The 19,596-nt window shown below is 36.4% G+C and overlaps 1 long non-coding RNA gene across 2 annotated transcripts in view; it reads right to left on the bottom strand.

Moving 5' to 3' along the window:
- The window catches only part of LOC125180344 (uncharacterized), a 67,043-nt gene that overhangs the window by 19,875 nt on the left and 27,572 nt on the right, over positions 1–19,596 (bottom strand). The window contains exons 3-6 of one of the 2 annotated variants that reach the window (XR_007158813.2): positions 8,132–8,224; positions 5,700–5,804; positions 4,251–4,505; positions 3,360–3,470 (exon numbers count right to left, since the gene is read on the bottom strand). This is a non-coding gene — a long non-coding RNA (uncharacterized lncRNA). The remainder of the gene's footprint in view (positions 1–3,359; positions 3,471–4,250; positions 4,506–5,699; positions 5,805–8,131; positions 8,225–19,596) is intronic. The other variant, XR_007158814.2, reaches the window with a different exon arrangement.

The following is a 19,596-nucleotide window of genomic DNA, read 5'->3' as shown; positions in this document are numbered from 1 at the left end:
CCAATGCAGATCAAATCCAACCCAATGGGCTTGTGTATTCCCTTTGTATAACTTGCCACCCTATTTTAACTAAGGGAAATAAATTAAAATTACTACAAAATTATCTGGGGCTTCTTTAATAGGAACAGTTAAGAATGAACATCATATCTATTGTATATTTTTCTTTTTTTTTTCTTCATTTTCTTTTTCTAACCCATTCGTCTTTTCTATTAGGTTGTTTGAAATTTCTAAACTAGCATTTGCAGCCACAGTACATCTGCGAAATTAGACCTGCTTCTTACACACACACCTGAAGTAGTTAGTTAAACACATAATCAAACTATAAATAATAATAATTATTATTATTATCTGAAATGATCCAGAATTCAAAAGGATGGCTTGGAAACATCTTTTCCAGTTGTAAGATGATGGAGGTGAGGAAGAAGGTGCCCAGCCAGTTGCATTCTGTCTGCAAATATCTATATTTGAATATGCAAAACCTTCCTCCCAGAAACCAAAGGTTTTATTCTTCCAAATATTTAATCAAAGTCTTTTTCATAAGCTTCACATACAGACATTTACAAATATAAAATCTACAAACATAATCCCTATGTCTACAATTAAGGAAAGCAATGTACTGTAGCATAAGCATTATATAATGTTTATTATTGCTGAAGCTGACCTGTGGAAAAACACTGTTTGAGCTTTATTCTGTAAACCATATGAAATAAGTTTGAAAGTGAATCCGTCTTTGTCAGCCTTAACTCAGAAGCACAGCACATTACTTCCCAACTCAAAGCAATTCTGTGATTGGCATTGCTATGAGAAAGTAACCTGAGAGACACAATATATAGCAATGATGATAAGAGTTAATGGAAGCCCTGCACCTATCATGAACCCGTGTGAAGCAAAAAAAGACTGGAAACAAAGCGATGCACTATCCCAAGTTACCAGCTGATTTTCCTTAAGAACATCAACATTTGAAGATTACTACAATGGAATTGAGGTAGTGGAATTGCAGCATCAGACTCAACTGTTACTATATAAAAAGGGTTCCTGATAACTTTGAGATGTTTAATATTGTACTTCTGAAGTTTCCCCTTGATGTAACAGAGAAATACATATACTAAAAATTCCCTCAACTTTTTAAAAGACACTATCTATTCTTTTAATTAATTCCCTAGATCATCTCAAAATAATTTATGCCTTTTATTGCCCTATTTTTTGAATGCTCATCTGATTCATTTGAAAACCCTGGAGGACAGAACGTCAGCCTAGCCCTCCCAAAGATAACTCAAAATAGTGCATAGGTCATCAGAAATCACTAGCCATCTATCTAAAACAATTCTTGAGAGAAGTGTTAATGGGTCCCAGGATAGAAGTTATTCAGATAGATACATTTCATGTCTTTGTACTTTGCTTGTATGAATTTTATAGCTCAAGCCAGTATCTTTTAGAAGAAATTCCCTTTTCTCATTAAGTCTGTATTTCACACAAATTAAATAGCAGTGAAGTAATGTGAAATGGGAGTTTTCTAAAAAAGATCTCTTTAAAAGAGTAGTCTCTAGTTCTAAGCACCTTAGCAGACCAAGTGCTTCTTCCAAGATCTATTCAGTCAAGCCTTTTGCAAAACTGAATTTGACTTCAAATGGCGCATGCTGACATTAGGGATTCCCTCTTCCTCAAATTTGAAGGACATTTAATGCACTATGAAACTAAGCAACTTTGCAACTGTTGCGTTTACAAATCATCACTAAGAAATGATAACAGGGCCAAAAACAGTTGGAAAAATAATGTAATTCAAATTTCTCCATGAAAAAGAGTTTTAATAGCTGTTACAGCTTTTGCTCTATGACTTGTGCCCATATAAAACCATGAATTGACAGAACATTTAACTCTAGATGCCTTACCTGTTCCTGAGTAAACCCTGAAGCACATTAAATAATGTAGACCAACAAAAGAATGACAGAACTTAAAAGGACTTTGGCAAAAACTGTCTTTAAATCTTTTATTTCTGACACACGCAGACCTCTTAGTGGATTGACTATATCTTCTTTGAGTATTAAAAGCTTGGTTCTTGACATAAGGTTAGTCTCCTCTATCTACTCAGTGCAGTTTAAGAAAGCTTGAATACTGAAAATGCTATTTCAATCATTTTAATTTTGTATTTTTCATGGTAATTCTGATCCCGGAGATGAATGAACCCAAAGGTTTACCTTCTAAGTTGCTTTAAAATTATCGTCACTGAAACAATTTATGAAAAGGTTTTACTTCTGCAATCTCCGAGAACGACCTCTTCCTATTTTTTCTTGCCTGGCACTTTGCAGTTCGTTAAATTGGACTGCTGACAAGAAGTGACAAGCTGTGAATCGTCTGGGGGTGTTCCCGTATCAGTGGCAACAAACAGATCAGCACAAGGCAGACAGCTTTTATCTAAACACCACTCGGGGGCAGGGGACACGGTGCTCCCTCACAGAGCTGCCAGAAACTCGTTTTTCCAAGCACGGCCTTTTGTTCTCAGTGTGCATTTTACTTGTGTTTGTGCAAAGCCCCTTTGCTCACAGAAGGAATAAGCACAAGGTAGAGTCTGATTCTTAAATCTAATATTGGCTGTGCCACTAACTTTACAGAGTATGGTACACCAGTAACTTTGTAACCCTCTCTACAAACATCTTATTTTCCAAATAGCTTTACTGGTACTTTTTACTGGTATCCAGACAGGCATTAGAAGGAATGTTGTGGCCCCAGCTGGCAAGGTGCTCATGATCCACCGGCATTATAAACCTTAGGGATGTATTTGCAGACCTGGAGTGTAATGGTCAGTGTTGCATTTCCATGTGCAAAGTTATCAGGCAATTAATTATTAGGATTCTATGAAATATTAATGTAAATATTATCTGTATTTTGACAATGCCTGAATGCTCCAGTCAGGAGTTAATGCCCAGTGATCAATGCCCAGAATTTTATTTTATTTTATTTTGATACAGAACAGCCTTTTCACACACGCCTGGATGCCATCCTGCACAACGTGCTCTAGGTGACTAGATGATCTTCAGAGGTCTCTTCCAACCTCAACCACCCTGTGATTCTGTATGTGATTATTATTGTTAATAGGTAACACAGTAGCAGGATGAAGATGAATTAGCTCATCTCCATAGAGCCTTTCTGTACTTTTCTGCATTTGCCTCATTTTAATGTTGAACCCTAAATTTGGACTTTCACATTTGTCAAAAGTTAACCTGACTTTTGCTTTGTTTCAGAAGTAGTGCTCTTCTATTGCACCTCTTCAATTTTAGCCCCTTTTCTTTAACACTTCTTGCTTCATTTAGGTTTCTCTCTATCCCACCCAGGAGAGACAAATATATAGATCTGTCACATACCTCTTTTTCTCTTATTCCACGAGGACCCAGAGCATTTGCTTTCCACTTGATTCTCTCCTTGTCACTGGATCATGTTCATGGGCCAGGCAGACTACACACAGCCTTCTAAGTCTGTGAGCAGATTACACAGTCTCAGCTTTGGTGAGGTGCTTATTGTAACTTTTATACTAAATGGTGTTTAAGAAATTCCCTAATAGTTTCCTGTGTATTTTCTTTCCTTTTTTTCCTCGTGAAGGAAAAAAATTGAAGTTCTAGGAATTTCTGATACCTTCAGGTGAAACTTCTTATCCCCTCATGAGAGCAGTCTTTAATTTTGTGGCCAGTGTATTTTATAAAATGTCAGCAGCCATTCTTAAACACTTTCTCCTGAAGAGGGTGGCTCATGAACTGTTTGTACAATGCACTAAGGTTTTTTGATTTCACAGATATCTTATAATTATGCTGCTTCTTACCATGACTTTCCAAGCACAGCATAAGTGAACGTGCTTGTCTCCCAGGCTAGTCCTCCTTTCCTCATCTTTCTTTTAGCAGTTGGGTCTTGAAATTACACCTTACCTATTAATACATACAAAGGGCAGGCTGAGGTGGCTGCAGCAGCTGTACCCCAAGCCATCCAGAAGCATGAGTTTTTCAGCTAATCTCAGGCATATTGTATTCATGATTGGCCTCATTATTTTTCTGCCAGAGATGAATGGCAGTTTCTCAATAGATCTGATTGTGAACGAATGGGAGGCTGGAGAAACAGCAGTGTCTCTGCTGGAACACCCAGCATTCTCACCAAGAGAAGTGGGGTGGCAAGGGCAAAAAAGCAAGCAGTTACTGTGTGTACAGTCACACCACAAAGCCCACAGTTCAGTTTTCTAGTTTCATAAAGAGAGTTTAATTATCTACCTCCAGCGCAGACTGGATGGAGAGAAATGGATTTGCGTTGGGAGGTGGCAAGAATTTGGGGCAGCACCAGTTGGTCACCTGTCTCTGAGCTGCAAGATATGTGTTCAGGAACAGCAGGAGACCTTCCTTGGGGACATTTGATAATTTCCTTTATATCCTTTTCTATGTAGCGGTAGTAGGAGGCTCTTTGTGACTTGTTTATAATAGAGAGAAAGACTTTTGCAATCACGAGGCTGCTTGGCTATATTTTTCCACCTACATGGAAAAATGGCACAAAAAGAAAATATGTCAGTGGTGCTGCAGCAAACTGCGAGAACTTTTCAGTAATTACATAGCTTGATTTAGTAATAGCAGGCCCATCTTTGAAAAGAACGCAATCAATCATCTTGAATTCTACCTTGATTTTCATCTTGAAATTGTTAAAGCACAAAAAAATATGGAAGCTATGGGTAAGCATTCCTTTTACAGTATATCTTTCTTCTGAAGTTGTTCATACAACACAGATTAGTCCCTTTTCACAGCTGAGAAGCAGTGGAGACAAGGCAGCCATATGGTGTAGCAAGGACACAGAAGACACGCCAGTCATGTACTTGAAATCCAGAGTAACTCACTGTTCTCTCAGTAAGTTTCAGCCCTAGTGGATGTGAAACATGGTTTGATAAATCTTTGTTATTACAATCACTTTCTCCAGCTCTGTTGATGTAGAACAGTTAGATTTATTAGCTCTCATGTCACCGTGAGATGAGATACCAGGTGACTGACTCAGCAATATGAGCTAGTATGACTGGCCCCACTGACAGTCCTCATCTCATACCTCTTATCTTTCCTGTTGTTGATGTATGGTGACTGACCAGCAGGATGAAGACAACACCTGTTTTTTGTCAGTGCTGAATTAATGTTGACTTCTAAAGAAGTGGTGCCTGTACTAACAGCTGTGAGCGATGAGCAGGTTCTAACTGCTTCTCCCACTCGGGTCTCAGGGCCTGGATGCAGACATTTGGTACCAGTTCCCAAGTAGAATATTAAAGAAAATGAGTCAGCAGGAGAAGGTATGCTTTGGCTTACAAATTAAGATGATGTTCAGCATTTTACTGAAAGGAGACTTAAACAATTCACAGTAGGTTCATTCTTACTTTTAGGCTGTGGGTAAAGAATGAACATCTCTTTTAATGCAAAATGAAGATTTATTGTTCTGCTAGCCACACTCAGAAAATGATCCCATCAGATTTGCCTACGAGGCTACTGAGACAATACTGTGATTCACAGTAAAGCCTCTATATTAAGGAATAAGATTTAAAAACAATAATTTGTTGGACTTGTTACAAGAAAGTGTCACATTTACAAAAGAAAGTGTAACCAAAACTTACGCAGAGAGGGAGTTCTGTGATAGAACTGCTGCTGCTTCTCTCTATGTTACAAACATCATTATATATGAACAACTAAACTCACCAAGTTCATCAGCATATGAATTCCCATTAATTTTCATGGATCTTTCAAGAATGAATCGTAGAGTCATGGAACATCCTGAGTTGGAAGGGGCCCACAAGGCTCTGTCTAAGTCAAACACATTAATAAATGTCACAGAAGTCCTAAAGTAGTAATGATTTCTTCCTTAATTAAAAGAGTTTGTTCTCATGTTACTTAACTGATACCTAAATTTATGTGATTATGATGATGAACTATATGAACAAAACTTTCTGCCTTCTGCAGTTCATGAGTTATGATGGAAAGAATATCAGAAGACAAAAATAGCCTTAAAATTAATGGACATATACTTGAAGTTTTAGTAGATGTACAACTGTTGTCTTGGCAGATACTAATTGGGAAGCTCGAAACTAGAGATATTTAAAATGATATGCTGGAGCAGCATCACAGGAGATAGCACCAGCACAGCAATAACTCACAGCATCAGCATGACAAAGAAAGAAGTTGAAGGAAATCAAAATGACCAATAATCACCAACACAGTGACATCTAAGCCATCCCAGCTACCCTGTTACTAAGAATCACCTCAGTTATCATATAACATGAAATACAAGCATTGACACTTCACTGGCGACTAATGAAAGTAAAGGTAGTCTGGTAACTGCTCTTCATCTACCCAAGGAACAAAACCAGCGCTTTCTAAAAAGCTTAGCTTGGCAGTTGCTAATGTGTTCAAATAAAGGAGTATTCTTGCAGGCTAAAATTACTTTTCTTGAATTTTTTTAAAGGCTGAAACTTTGTTAAGTGCAAGTGGTTACTGAGTTACACATAAGAAAGCTGAGTACTGTTCTATTAAATTCCGCTGTCCTTTGCTGTTACTTCACAGCTTTTCAGAGAAAATATTTCATCCAAAAATAAAAGGTAATCAATGATATTTGATAGTTAAGATAGAAAACAAGAAATGTGATGCCCAGCACTACACTCCCAGTTTTTATTTTGTTTTCATACACATGTGAACTTCTCCCTGGCATATACTCTTAACCATTTATTATGCTACCTCCAAGTTTTCATCTTGATTGATAGCAAATGAACTTCTAATATATATCACAATGCCAACATTCATGAATAGGCTCTGAGTTCAGAGTAACTGGGCAGACATTACAAATTAAAGTGAAACACAAATCCAGTATTCATTGTGGCTGTTTTCGTACTACATCCCAGGTTTCCTTGAAATTTGCATTCAAGTTCTTCCTTGCATGCTGTTTTAGCATTAACATCGTCAATTATTGGATTTGAAGGAATGAGAAGACTGACGGTCTAAGTAAATTACTTGAAAATTAGCCAAGTTTAGCAACAACTTCTTGCTTTTTTTCTAAGACTGTTTCTCAAATGAGAATGAGAGGGCAGAGTTTCAAAATTATGTTTTTGCAACTATGCAATTGATTATTAACTTCAGTGGAGTTACTCTGGATATGTTCTGTTATAAATCAAAACCAAATCTGAACCACAACCAGGAAGACTGCTCATTTGGCAGTGATTCAGAGGGATTCCATCATTGCAGCAGCAGAAGAAAGAGGATAAGGATCTTGAGACATACATTACTGATCTTCCCCATTCCTTCAGGTTGGTGAGTGCTGCTCCTCATGCTGGCACCAGTCCCTGTCCTTCACCTCTCTCAGTAGCAGCCCAATACAATTGCTCTGGGCTTTGAGGACTAGAACTGTGTGGGAGAGCTGCAGGGCTGGCCACCATTGCCAGTCTCGATGGGATGGTGGCTACTGGGAGGACATCACCAAACTCTTGATTTTTGATGGCTCTTTTGACCTAGACCCTGTAAATATATACTTTTATGCTGAAAATGGCATGTTATTAATGACTTTCTAAATGGAAACAAACTAACCTTTATAGCATTTATTGAGATTCTGCTTTTTACCAGTATCCTGTCATTATTTTGTCTGAGAAAGCATCTTACATATTTTAACATTAGTGAAATCTACTACAAAAAATAAAGTTTTTTTAAGCTTAAGAAAACCAATAAACTAAACCTAAATGAAAGCGGAAGCAGAAAGTCTGTGTGGAGGGTTCACTCGTGAGACTATCAAAAGCTAGCCAGATGGGATGACAGAATAACGAGCTCTGCCAGTGAAACACACTGACATTTTCCTGTAAGTAAAATCCTTTTTCCTCCTCCCATACCTTTGATCTTTGACAAATATTTTGCTCTTGTTCTCTGTGTCCTTTCTCATCCATGATGCTTACAACCTAGTCAGGTCAACACACACACACTTCAGTATCATCTCATAGCCATTTCACAAAATCGATGTGTTTTCCTGAGGTTGAAATTTCCACAAGTGTAGGAGACAAAATGCTCATTGACTGTAGCAAATGTACAGAAAGCATTTAAGTAAAAAAACAGTCATTATAAGTTAAAAAGTATTGTACTTTGATTAACTGTACCTTGTAGTCACTTATATTTAAAAGAAGAGGTGTTAAACCTTCTTAGCATGAAGGATAGAATTTCAAGTCCTGTTTGCACTTGAACCATTGTCTCTGAAAAACAAAGGGAAATGGAAAATCAGTAAAGAATCACAATTCCTCTACTTTTTATTTTCATCCTTCCTTCTAACGCTTTGCAGATTAAGTTGCCTAAAGCGTGGGCTATAGTTAGACAGATTTTGCCTTTTTAACCATCACCCTCCAAATGAAAATGAAATACTATTCTCTTAACATATTCCCATTCCCTTTCTGGCATTGTTCCTAGGCTTTGTTGCAACAGAGCTTTTACCGACATGTAAAAAGAATAAAAAATGATTGAAACTTTTAACCAGCCTGACTATGCAAGTAAAATTTCGCCTGTGACATAGACTGATGAATAGAGCACTGTGAGAGTGCTAATGCTCAAGATGGTAAAAGAAAAGGGAATGGTACTCCGAGAACAATGGGAGTGGGGAAGAAACTTGACAGGATTAGGACTCCTGCTTGGTACTGCAGGTTGTCATGTTTCTCCCAAATACATTAGTGATTGTTATTGTCGATTTTGCTCTGTTCTCTTCCAGTAATACATTGCACACTTTCCCCCCACTAGAACAAAGGAATGGGTTTATTAACTGCATAGTTTTTGTCACTGCTGTTCTGAGATCAGCAGTCCACTCATTTTAGATGTAAAAATTAGATGAAAACTTCAGGCCTTAAAATTTGTGAAAATGATAAAGCTTGGTCCCTGACAGTGCTGAACACAGAAATGGAAACTGTTCAAAAGAAATTCTTGGACATTCTATTGACTAGGCTGGTAGGTAACCAGTACGCGTAATTGCTACAAGAGTAGGGAAACAGGGAAAAGCTGGATAATAAAATACTTGCTTTGTCAGGATTGTTTGAAATTTCTGTAGTTTTTACAAAAGCATGCTCATATATACTCCTTCTAGGTTAATTTAAGTTTCAGAGAACACTGGACTCTAAATTGCCTTCTGGGAGTTTCAGGTCAGAACAGGTAGCCAACAGAAGGTGTAGGAGATTAGCTATCAGAAGCAGAAATGACATGTAAAATGCCCTGCCTTGAGTGGTCTTGTACAAGAGGTTGTCAGTCACTGTACAATTCAAACACTGCCCAAGGGCAGCATGTATTGCAAAGTCACCTGCAAAGTGCCAGTGTTCCTTCTGAATATTATTTATGACCTATTAAGAAAATCACATATTTTAAATAAGTGGTTCTTCACTGTTTCCCACACACAATACCAAAGAAACACCTTAAAGGATGTTCTTATTTTTTTTCTTCAAAATAAAAATATTTTCATATTAGAACAAAAGAAATTTTACTTGTTTTTCACTTTTTTTTTTCAAGATTCTTCCCTTCTCCACAGTGTCTATGACTTAGATTTCTTTGTAATTAATTAGGTGGAATATACACTTCTCATTTACATTTTAGAAGTTTTCCTCATTTTTTTTTCAATACAATCTCCCAGAAAACCATAAACAGAAGCCACTGATTACTGAAGCAATTACTATTGGTAACTGTAGTTGGCAGGACCTGCCAAGATCACAAGGCTCATCTAATGATCCTATGTACTTTCTTCATCATTTTCTAAATCTTGCTGTCTTTTCTTTAGTCATTGCAGAAGTGAATCTTAGCAAATATGTAACAGTGAGATATGCTTACCATTTGCACATAGCAATGTTGTGACTTAAGTGTACCTACAGATTATTTAGTATTAATTTTGCTTTGAAGCATTACAACTTGAAGAAAGTGACAGAAGTATTATTGTTATAATATTGTGAATTATGTGAATGAGAAAGATGTAAGAATGCTATATACAGACATTTGCTGTAGCACTTGCATTATGTTTTCTATGCCTATGTCACAAAAAGAATCTAAACCTAAACTAGATTCTAAACCCAAACGTTCAGTCCAGATGTACTTTCAGTTTACATCAATGTAAAAGGTTACAAGAAGACAGATTAAAATAATAATAATAATAACATACAGCATGATCCTTCATGAGAGAATGTGAAATCCAAACACAAAATGGTAATCTCCCACAGGAAAGAGATTTCAGAACATTACAAGAAGTTACAGCAGGTAAACGCACTGTAAAGCTTTCTGATAAAGTGTCAGCTAGCCTTGTGAGGCATACCAGCACACAGAGCTCTGACCAAGCAACAGAGACCAGACATATAATAAAAATGTCATATTGGATTTCTATTAGGGGGAAAGTTAACTCTGGTTCGTAAAATACCATGACTGGTTGAACTAAGGATACCTTTCATGCAGGAATAAAATGAGTCCATCTTGCTCACTCAGTGTGGCTACTGACTTTTAAACATCTCACACAGCAAAATCCATAAGAAACTAACTCATCTGAAAAGTTTAAATAAAACTAAAATTTTACCTTCTACAACATGATTGTAGATCAAGCTATTAAATGCAGCAAGCAAGTAAGTATAAGCCATAGCTCCCAGTGCTGAATGCTTTTTAGTTTACACTGTCTCCTAAGTAAAAGCAGTGTTAGCTGTATGGGCATTGAATTCCTGACATTTCATAAGCATACACATAGAATGTACTCATACAGTTTAGTACCATGACTGGGAAATACACAAAGAAAAATGTTAAATCTTGATCATATCTCATGTTCACAGTTTGTTTTTCAGACTGAAGAAAGAAAAAAAAAAGAGAGAAAAAAAAAAGGCAGCTTTTTGCAAGGATATGACCGTAGCAATAGAATATCTTTTTAGTTCTCTAGGTAACCCCCTTTCTCTTTCAAAAAAAAAAAAAGTACAAAATGAGAACTCTACAAACCTAAATGTGCTGCAGAAAGGATAAGACCCACATCTGAGAGGCAAGAATGTACTGAGTCCTGTTCAATTTGTACTGAAGTCAAAAGTTTCACACGAAATCAGTATTTCCCAATTATGGATTCAGATTTCATCTCAAGTACTCTTTTTTTCCCCCTAAATATCAGGCAGACTCAAAATCTAAGAAAAGTAGTCAGAGAAGGAGGTAGAAAACATACACTATCATCTAAAATTGGAACTGGAAAGCGTCTTGTAGAAATTATGGAAGAAGTAGATTCTGAGACTGAGATCTTTGCTTTTCCATTACTTCCTTCAGAGAGGAAAATAGATCATCTTACAGTTTCCAGTGATGTAATCTGACAAAGGCATTTTGGGCCACATTATATTTCTATGTTCAGTCTGCAAATAGGAGACCTTACTCACTAAATTCTTAAGCTATTTTCTTCAGGTATACAGAATGAAGGAATCGAAACCATGAAAATCAGACTCAGACTACAAGCACTTTCTGGCAAGAAGCTTTACTGTTTGTTTGTCAGACAGGCGCCTTATGTGAAAGTCCTACAGATGTGATTCCATTATAGTTTAAATGAAGTTTAACAATTTGTCATTACTTATGTTGGTCTATATACAGTAATATGCATTTTTAAAGCAACTCCAGAAAAGATAAATATGTTAAATCAATAATGTATCATCAGATGTACCTGCTATCTGAGTAATGACGGATTCTTCTGTATTATTTTAAGAAGCACCAGCCTAATAGCAATATGCTTCTTCTGGCACCAGACTGGAGCCCTATCATATCTGCAGTGTGAATCTTTATTGCTTATTCTGCCCCAGTTCTGCATGCAGATGTCTCATCGACATCAATGAGCTCCATGCACAAAGCTAGCACAGAATACACAATAGAAACCTACTTCCACGATGCAGGAGGGCTGTGCAGTTTGAATGCTTTAACAGTGACTTCCAATAAACGGTTCTGAAATGCACACGATAGCAGTGAAATTCATCCACTGTAGTGCTGCTACCCCTTGGTCATTCAGGATAGTTTGTATCATGTCACGTGTTTGTTTAGACAGTGTACTAAATGAGACAGGAATTTTATCTTCTTCTGTGCTTTACACACTGTAGACGCTGTCATCTCACCAATGATATAAGTGAATAGTTGAATGGTCAGTCTTAGTTTGCAGTTTAGTAACATTATTTCTAAAGCACTAGTATCTAATATGTTTACAGTACAGGCAGAAATAAAATTCCTTACTCATAAAATTGATAAAGATTGTTTTCAGACTGTGAAAACTATATTAATACAAAAATTGAATCTTTAATTAAACAAGAATCACTGCTATGTTATTTGATGCTACAGAAATTGTGTTCTAAAACCATACCTACATAAAGCATAAACTTAATTTACCAGGAATTCAAATTATGCAGAAAATAAAGGGCCCCATATCCAAAATAAGGTCCTTTCTTAAGCATTTAGTGAATCTGGTGATTCAAAAAGGTACAAGTACGTCCTTGATGACTGAATTCAAGAGAACTGCTACAGTATATTGCAGGAAAGCAGTAAAGATGTCCAGATTTGCCATGCCAGTGTGCCTAGAGAAATTACAACAGGCTCATTTCCCACAGAGTATTAAGGGCTCAACACTGGACAAGTTGAGCCAGAAAGTCTTCCAAGTTCAGAAAAAAATTTAAACAAGATGATAATCAGAACTATGTCTAGACCACAAATCACAACATTTTGAGCTCAGAGTGAGATAAAACTCAACTCATACGTACTTTAATAACTGGGATTGTTTAAAAAAAAATGGATTTCACATCAAGGCAGGTGATATAGTTGAATATTTATGTGAGTTTCTAGTATGTCCCTAGCTTCCAACTTTTGCCTGCTTTAAAATGCGTATTCTCAAATATTGCTTCCAACTTTTTTATTTCTAAACACTTTTTTATTTCTAAAAAATTCTTTACAAAATTGGCCCTTCATATGGTATTCAATAACAATAGTACACTAAGTGGCACTTCTTTTCTTTAAGAAAAATTAATACTGTCCATAACACTTTTTAATCCTAGGTATTTCTTTATATATATTTACTGCCTAGTTCCTTGTAACTATTCATCAGAGTCACTAAACCAACACATCAAGCTTTTGAATGTTTCCATTTAGAAACACTTCTGCAGATAGCACATCTGTCAGTGAGGCAGATGCCTCTTTATCCATATTATCTGCTCTTTATCCATATTTTTATTACTAAAACATAAGCTTTCTGGCAGTGGTTTGCTACCCTCAGATGACAAACATCATAATCACATTTTTGCAAAGTTACAATCATTCCTACAAACAGTGGTCCAGGCAATATAAACCACACAGTGCAAACAGAAGTAGATAAACCCTATAGCCATTAAGATCTTTTTTCCTTAGTAATATTTTCAGGTATAGCAAATGAAACAGATTTTTCCCGTTAGTGGTATAAATAAGGTTGAGGAACGAATTGTCCCCTAAATCGAATATTTAGTTTTCTGGAGCTGTCAGGTCTCTAGATAAACCAAGTATATCTCATAAAGTAGTACAGATCAGCTTCTATAAGCTTTATTAGTGAATTATTTATATTTAGCACATCATCTATTTGGTCATGTTGTTTTATTTTCCTTTTAAACACACAGTCATGTATATATACATACATACATGTACATGTAGCAATTAACCCCACAGATGTATACATTCAGCTTTCCTTCAGGAAAACTAGAACTCATAGTCATCTCTTTACATTCATAAGACATCTTAATGACTGAGCCTTACAGAGCCACTTTTTATCATGTGACAGCAACAGTAGGACAACAGTTCCTTTTGCATCCTCAGACTGAAGGTGCTAACGCTATTTCAAACATCCACTTCAGAAGGTCAACAAGACAAATCTTGCTGCTCAAATAGCAGTCAAAATATCAAGGGAAATTTAAACATTCTGGGTGTCACAACTCAAATTTTCAGTATACATAAGAAATCCAGACTCAAAATGTTATTTTTAATTTTAAAAACATTTTTCTATTATTAAAGGGAAATACATGTCAGCTCACAGTAGTGGTTTGGGCCATAAAAGGGGAAATATTTGGACTTTGGATCAAAATCTCAGTTCAGTTCTGCTGTATGCATATCCATTTATTTTCTGGGGCTTTGATGTAGGGCCATTTCTAATGTAAAAAAAAGATAAATTTATGAAAGTTTAAGTAAAGATATTTGATTATTTAATAGCATCCACTAGGAAAAAAAAAGAGAAAAAAAAAAAAAAGGAATTTCTGACATATATTTGTGGTTTTGTGATAGTACCAAGTGTTAGAGAGAGCTTCTTATTTGATTTACTAACTCCATTTTTCTCACCTCTTCCCTCTTGATGTACAATAAACTGAAGCAGAGAGAAAATTCAAAGTACGAATTTTGTGTAAAGCAATTAGGATAAATACTAATTGAGCACTACTATAAAATCATGTGTTTAAAAGATTAAATTCTTAAAAGTTCATATCAGAATAGTGAGGCATATAGACCAAAATGTACTGGTTGAATAACAAACAATCTGAGAGAATGCAGACATTCTGAACTGACTCATTTTCAGGACATAAACTGTACAAAAGACAACTGAATTGGCAAATAAAACTAGCTATCTACTCATGCTGATACTAGTTATTCCAATGTAGGTATACATTTATGTAGTCCATATGCTCAACATCTACTGATGATCAGTGGGGCCCCGAAATCTTTTTATTTCCATTTTCCACTTCTAACAGCAGTGATAGCTGAAGTAAATGGTACTATCTAGACAATTAATGATCTACCAAGGTTAATGGCCATCAGCTGGGACTCAAGTCATATACCATATCTAGCAAATCATTTATCTCAGGGAAATACTAATCACTTCAATTATTATTGCTCAAGTAACTGCATTGCAGACTTAAAAAAATAGTCTAGATGACTTTAAATTGTTTAGAGAAATTAGAAGGACTTTCCCACCATTGTTGTTGCCTGCCTCTCAGTCATCTAGTCATCCTTCAACCTCATACTTTATTCGCTCTGTGGAGAGGACTCCTCCTACTCCAGTGAGGTTTTGTTATGACCCAGGGCAAGTTGAAAATATTCTGAAATGTCTAAACATCTGCCAACACTGTAGGAAATCCTTTTTATTTAGCTTTTTCTCCCTTGTTGATCGAGGACTCAAGGTATACCTGCTAGTTCTGTCTCTATGACTGCTTTTCTGACCTCCCTGAAATATTATCCATTCCTACTCTTCACTGCCACAGTGCTGTGGGAAATAAATATATATAGGTATATTTGTGAGTTTTCCCTGGACAAAAATTCAGGTCCTCAAAAGAAGCAAGAAAAGACTTCAGGTTTTGGTCTGTAGTATCCTTTTCTCTGATCTAATTGGGAGGGTCATGTAAATGGATTTAGAAATCTTGCTCATTTGGGGGGATTACAGATATCAATTAAAAATACATAGTGTTTAAGTGTCTAAATTATGTGATCCTCACCCATCTTCTGGCAACTTAGTAACTTGATGAGCCAGATGTTATATTTGGAACATCATTCTTACAAGCCATGAGATGACATTGCTTGAAGCTGTGAAATGCCTTCCATGTGAAAAGTGTCTGTGGATCTCCTTAAGCAGGTTGCTTTTACTACCTGTCTTCCTAAGTTGTACAGTACAGAGCATTCAGAAATGGAGAAGAGTTTGGGCTTGTTCGTGAAGGTAATTAATGCTTTATATGCCAAGTTATCTTTTGTACTATGCAATGGAGCAGAACAGAACCATCAAAAACAATCCTACCTCTTTGGATACATCCATTGACTTTGGAAGTAGCAGAATCATGGTCTATTTTTGTACCAAAACCAATATAATTAAAGATATTCATAGATCTAGGAAATCACTATAACTAAAATGTGTTCACTGAGTCCCACAATAACTAATCCCAGATTTTGGTTCCTGGTTATATCACTATTATATTCTGCTTAGTCTATCTAGTTAAAAGACTACCATAAGTGGCTAAAATAAACAGAAATTAATATCATGAAACACACCAATAAAATAAGCAACAAAAGGAAAAAGAAATGCAAAACAACAAACCATTGGCAACAGACGCAGCCTATTCTTATCTAAGGCTGCTTGTTGCTGGACTGTAGTATGCAGACTTAGCCCTAAGTGCCTCATGCTTCTCTTTTTAACCAAGAGAGGGAACAACTTCCGCTTCCCCATTTTACCACCAGGTCACCGTAACTTAATAGTTCTCAAGTTAGGTGACACAGACCCAGTTGTCTTCGTGGCAATTCCAACTGAAGTCCAGAGGCACAGACAGCAATCCAAGCATTTATTTTTGGTAACATTTGGGACCAGCAATGCAACTGGAGAAGGACAACAACTGGAAAAAGGTGTCTGGAAACTGCTACTTTTACTGTCCCTTAAAAAAAAAAAAAAGCCACAGAAAATAATTAATTGAGAACAGACAAAAATTGATCACAAGGTATCCTTTTGCAAGTTCCTCAAAAACAGAAGGATGCTTCAGATAAACAAAGATTTGTTTTTCATTTCAAGTCACAAAATACACATGTATATGTGTGTGCACAAACACAAAATACATTTCATAGAAAATGCTACATTGACTTACATTCTACATCATGAGCTAATCCTAGAGCAACTGCAGTCAGTTGCAAAAGTCAGAACCGTACAGAGTAACAGATTGACATTACTACTCAGTAAAATAGTACACACACAGACATGCCACATCTCATGCACTGCAGTGTGAGTTAGGCCTGTCTAATGTAGCTATTGACCAGTACCTACCATCAATACCTCCAACAAGCGAAGTGATGCACTTCTCTTGCTACAGGAAGCACATGCATCACTTACACTTCCCCTCACTTAACACTGTCATTGTAGTCCAACACTTAATAGGCAAGAAAGTTACGAGTTTGATGTATGTACTGAGAAACCTGGTGACAAAGACACCTGGCTGTGCTGTGCACTGTGTGAATGAAAGCACACAGGACTAAGATGTGTGTAAATTTACAATCTGTATTTATCAGAAAACAACCTGGTGGGCATAGGCTATTGGTGATTCTAACTCAGGACTATAATAACGTGCACTGGAAATTTTGGTAGGACAGTGTACTTGTGGACCTTGCACATAAAGCTATGATTTAGATGGATTTGAAATTCAATATTTATTTAAATACATATATATTTCAAGGCCTAAACATAATTTTGTACTAAGTGTAAGTTAAGAAGAAAATATGAAGAGCATTGATTTTACATCTCTTAGCCGTCACTGAATTATACAAACTGGAAAATTGTGGGTAACTGAAATGTTTACTTTTAAAAAGTCAACTAATATTTACAAAGGGTTTTCCGAGCACAGCCATAAAAAGTAGCCCAAGATGAATGCAGAATCCAAACAATTAAAGTGTGAATCTATGGTAGGTCATGGTAAAATGCATTATAACAAAATCTGAAATGTACAATGTAATTTTTTTCTCATTGGCTTGAGTTCATTAGACTGAATTTTCTTATGTTTTTAGCTCATTAGAAATGTTTTCAGATATATCTATTACAGTATAAAGTTTTATTTATCCGATTTATTGCTACTATGAATCATTTAAATTATGATGTGCCTGGAGCCTAGACAAGAACAAAGCACATTATGGTAGGTGTAGAAATAAATATGCAGGCTATCTTGGAAAGCCAAAGCCAAGCCAGAGGGGATAAGATAGAAGTAAAATTTGTGGTCTCATGCTCTACAAGGCAAATCCTCTAGATTTCTGATATGTCTTAAACTTTCAAAATAACATGAAACAAATTAATGATTATTACTCACCCATATGGTTTACAAGCATCTTAAAAAAAAATTAAAAAAAAAAAAGAAAAAAAAGTAAAAGCAATGTCTGAACCATTGTTTTTTTCCATTCTTAGGTGTACTACATCTAGGGTCTGTACTTCACATCACAAACAAACAAGCAAACAAATGAAAAAACACTGTTTCTGAACAAGAAATACTGTAAGAAATACTGTAAGAATATTTTTTAAATTGTCAGTAACAGGAAATTGTTCTCACATAATCACTTGAGAGACTCTGTTTATACTCCCCCTTTTGTAACTTGCTAAAGAAATGTTGGTTTTAGCTGGAAGCAGCATGCATTTTGAGGGTACAGAATAAAGTAACTGGACCCAATTTTTCAGTAGGCACTCATATGTCTTGGGAGAAATGCACTTCATCCAGAGACACTTTGCAGTTTTGATTGCACCTTCTGCTAGATTAACTCTAAACCCTTTTGCAGAAACCAGCACAAGGAATTCTGTTTTGAGGTCTTGTGTGAACTTGAAATGGTATACAACTCTACAAAATAAACGTTGTTTACTGGATCTGTTAGTGATTATGGAGAGCCTAGAGGCTCTACCCAAGAAGGAAATCCAACATAATGCACCAGAATGCACTAGAACCAAACACAAATGCTATTAACCCAAAAGGTATTCAGATCAGACGATGTATTTTCTGAAGCAAATGAAGCCAGAGGAAAAAAGACCGTCTGTAACAACACAATCTAGTTCAAGGTAAAGCACCAAGGAAGAAATACTGTTAAGGGTTAGCACTTGATTGCAAGCAAGCTGGTCTAAATACTTTCCTATCATTATCAATGTTCGAAAATTATCTACTATAACTGCTATCTCTGTAAACAAGAAGTTACATGTTTCTCCTCCCTCCCCCAACACTGACTTCATCAATTGTTCTGCAAATGTTCCCAGTCTGTGTTCATAAAGTTCAAAAGGGTGTTTCTGATACAAAGCAGTTTTCTCAACTGCTTTTTTAAGAGACACACAATTTATGTGGTAATCTGCATGTCATCTTATTCATGGCAACCACAAAGCTTTAAAGTGAGATTATGAAAAATGCCCCACAGCATGTGAGCAGACAGCAGGATAGAAATGCTTATGTGACCAGCCCTCAAATGGCAGTTCACAGACCTGAATCACTCTTTTTATGTAAAGTCATCATTACAATTAATGGGAGCTTATTGGGAAAGGAATTGCAGCAATTTAAATATATATATATATGTATATGTATATATATATTTCCCTTTATATTATTGTGTCTGAACCTGTTCAACATCCATGCGCAATCTTTTTCATGCTATCTATACAGCACCCTAGAAATACAATGTTTAGCTATGTCACGGCATAAGTTAGACTGTCAGCATTGCAATTGCCTGCAAGAATCTTGTTTGAAAAATTGTGCTTGTAAATGATGATGTAAATATCAAGATATTTGTGCTTTTTTTCAATGACATTGTGCTGGTTTTATACTTCTGGGCAGCTGAACTCCAACACACTGCTCTCTCACTCCCTTTCCTCAAAGAAAAGGGGGAGAAAATACAACGGAAAGGGCTAAAGGGCTGAGGTAAGGACAGGGAGATCAATCAACAATTATCATCACGGGGAAAACAGAATCAGCATGGGGAGATTAATATAACTGCTGAGGAACTGCTGCTGCGTGCCTGGAGCACCTCCTGCCCTCCTGCTGCACTGATCTGGGGGGCTGCAGGGCTGGCTCTCACCCCTCTCTCCCAGCTGCTGTTGCCCAGCAGTTCTTCCCCTTCC

The sequence above is a fragment of the Anser cygnoides genome, chromosome Z (assembly GCF_040182565.1).
Source record: "Anser cygnoides isolate HZ-2024a breed goose chromosome Z, Taihu_goose_T2T_genome, whole genome shotgun sequence".
NCBI classification, from domain to species: Eukaryota; Metazoa; Chordata; class Aves; order Anseriformes; family Anatidae; genus Anser; species Anser cygnoides.
The sequence above is the reverse complement of the archived record's forward strand: the minus strand, read 5'-3'. Positions and strand labels throughout refer to the sequence as shown.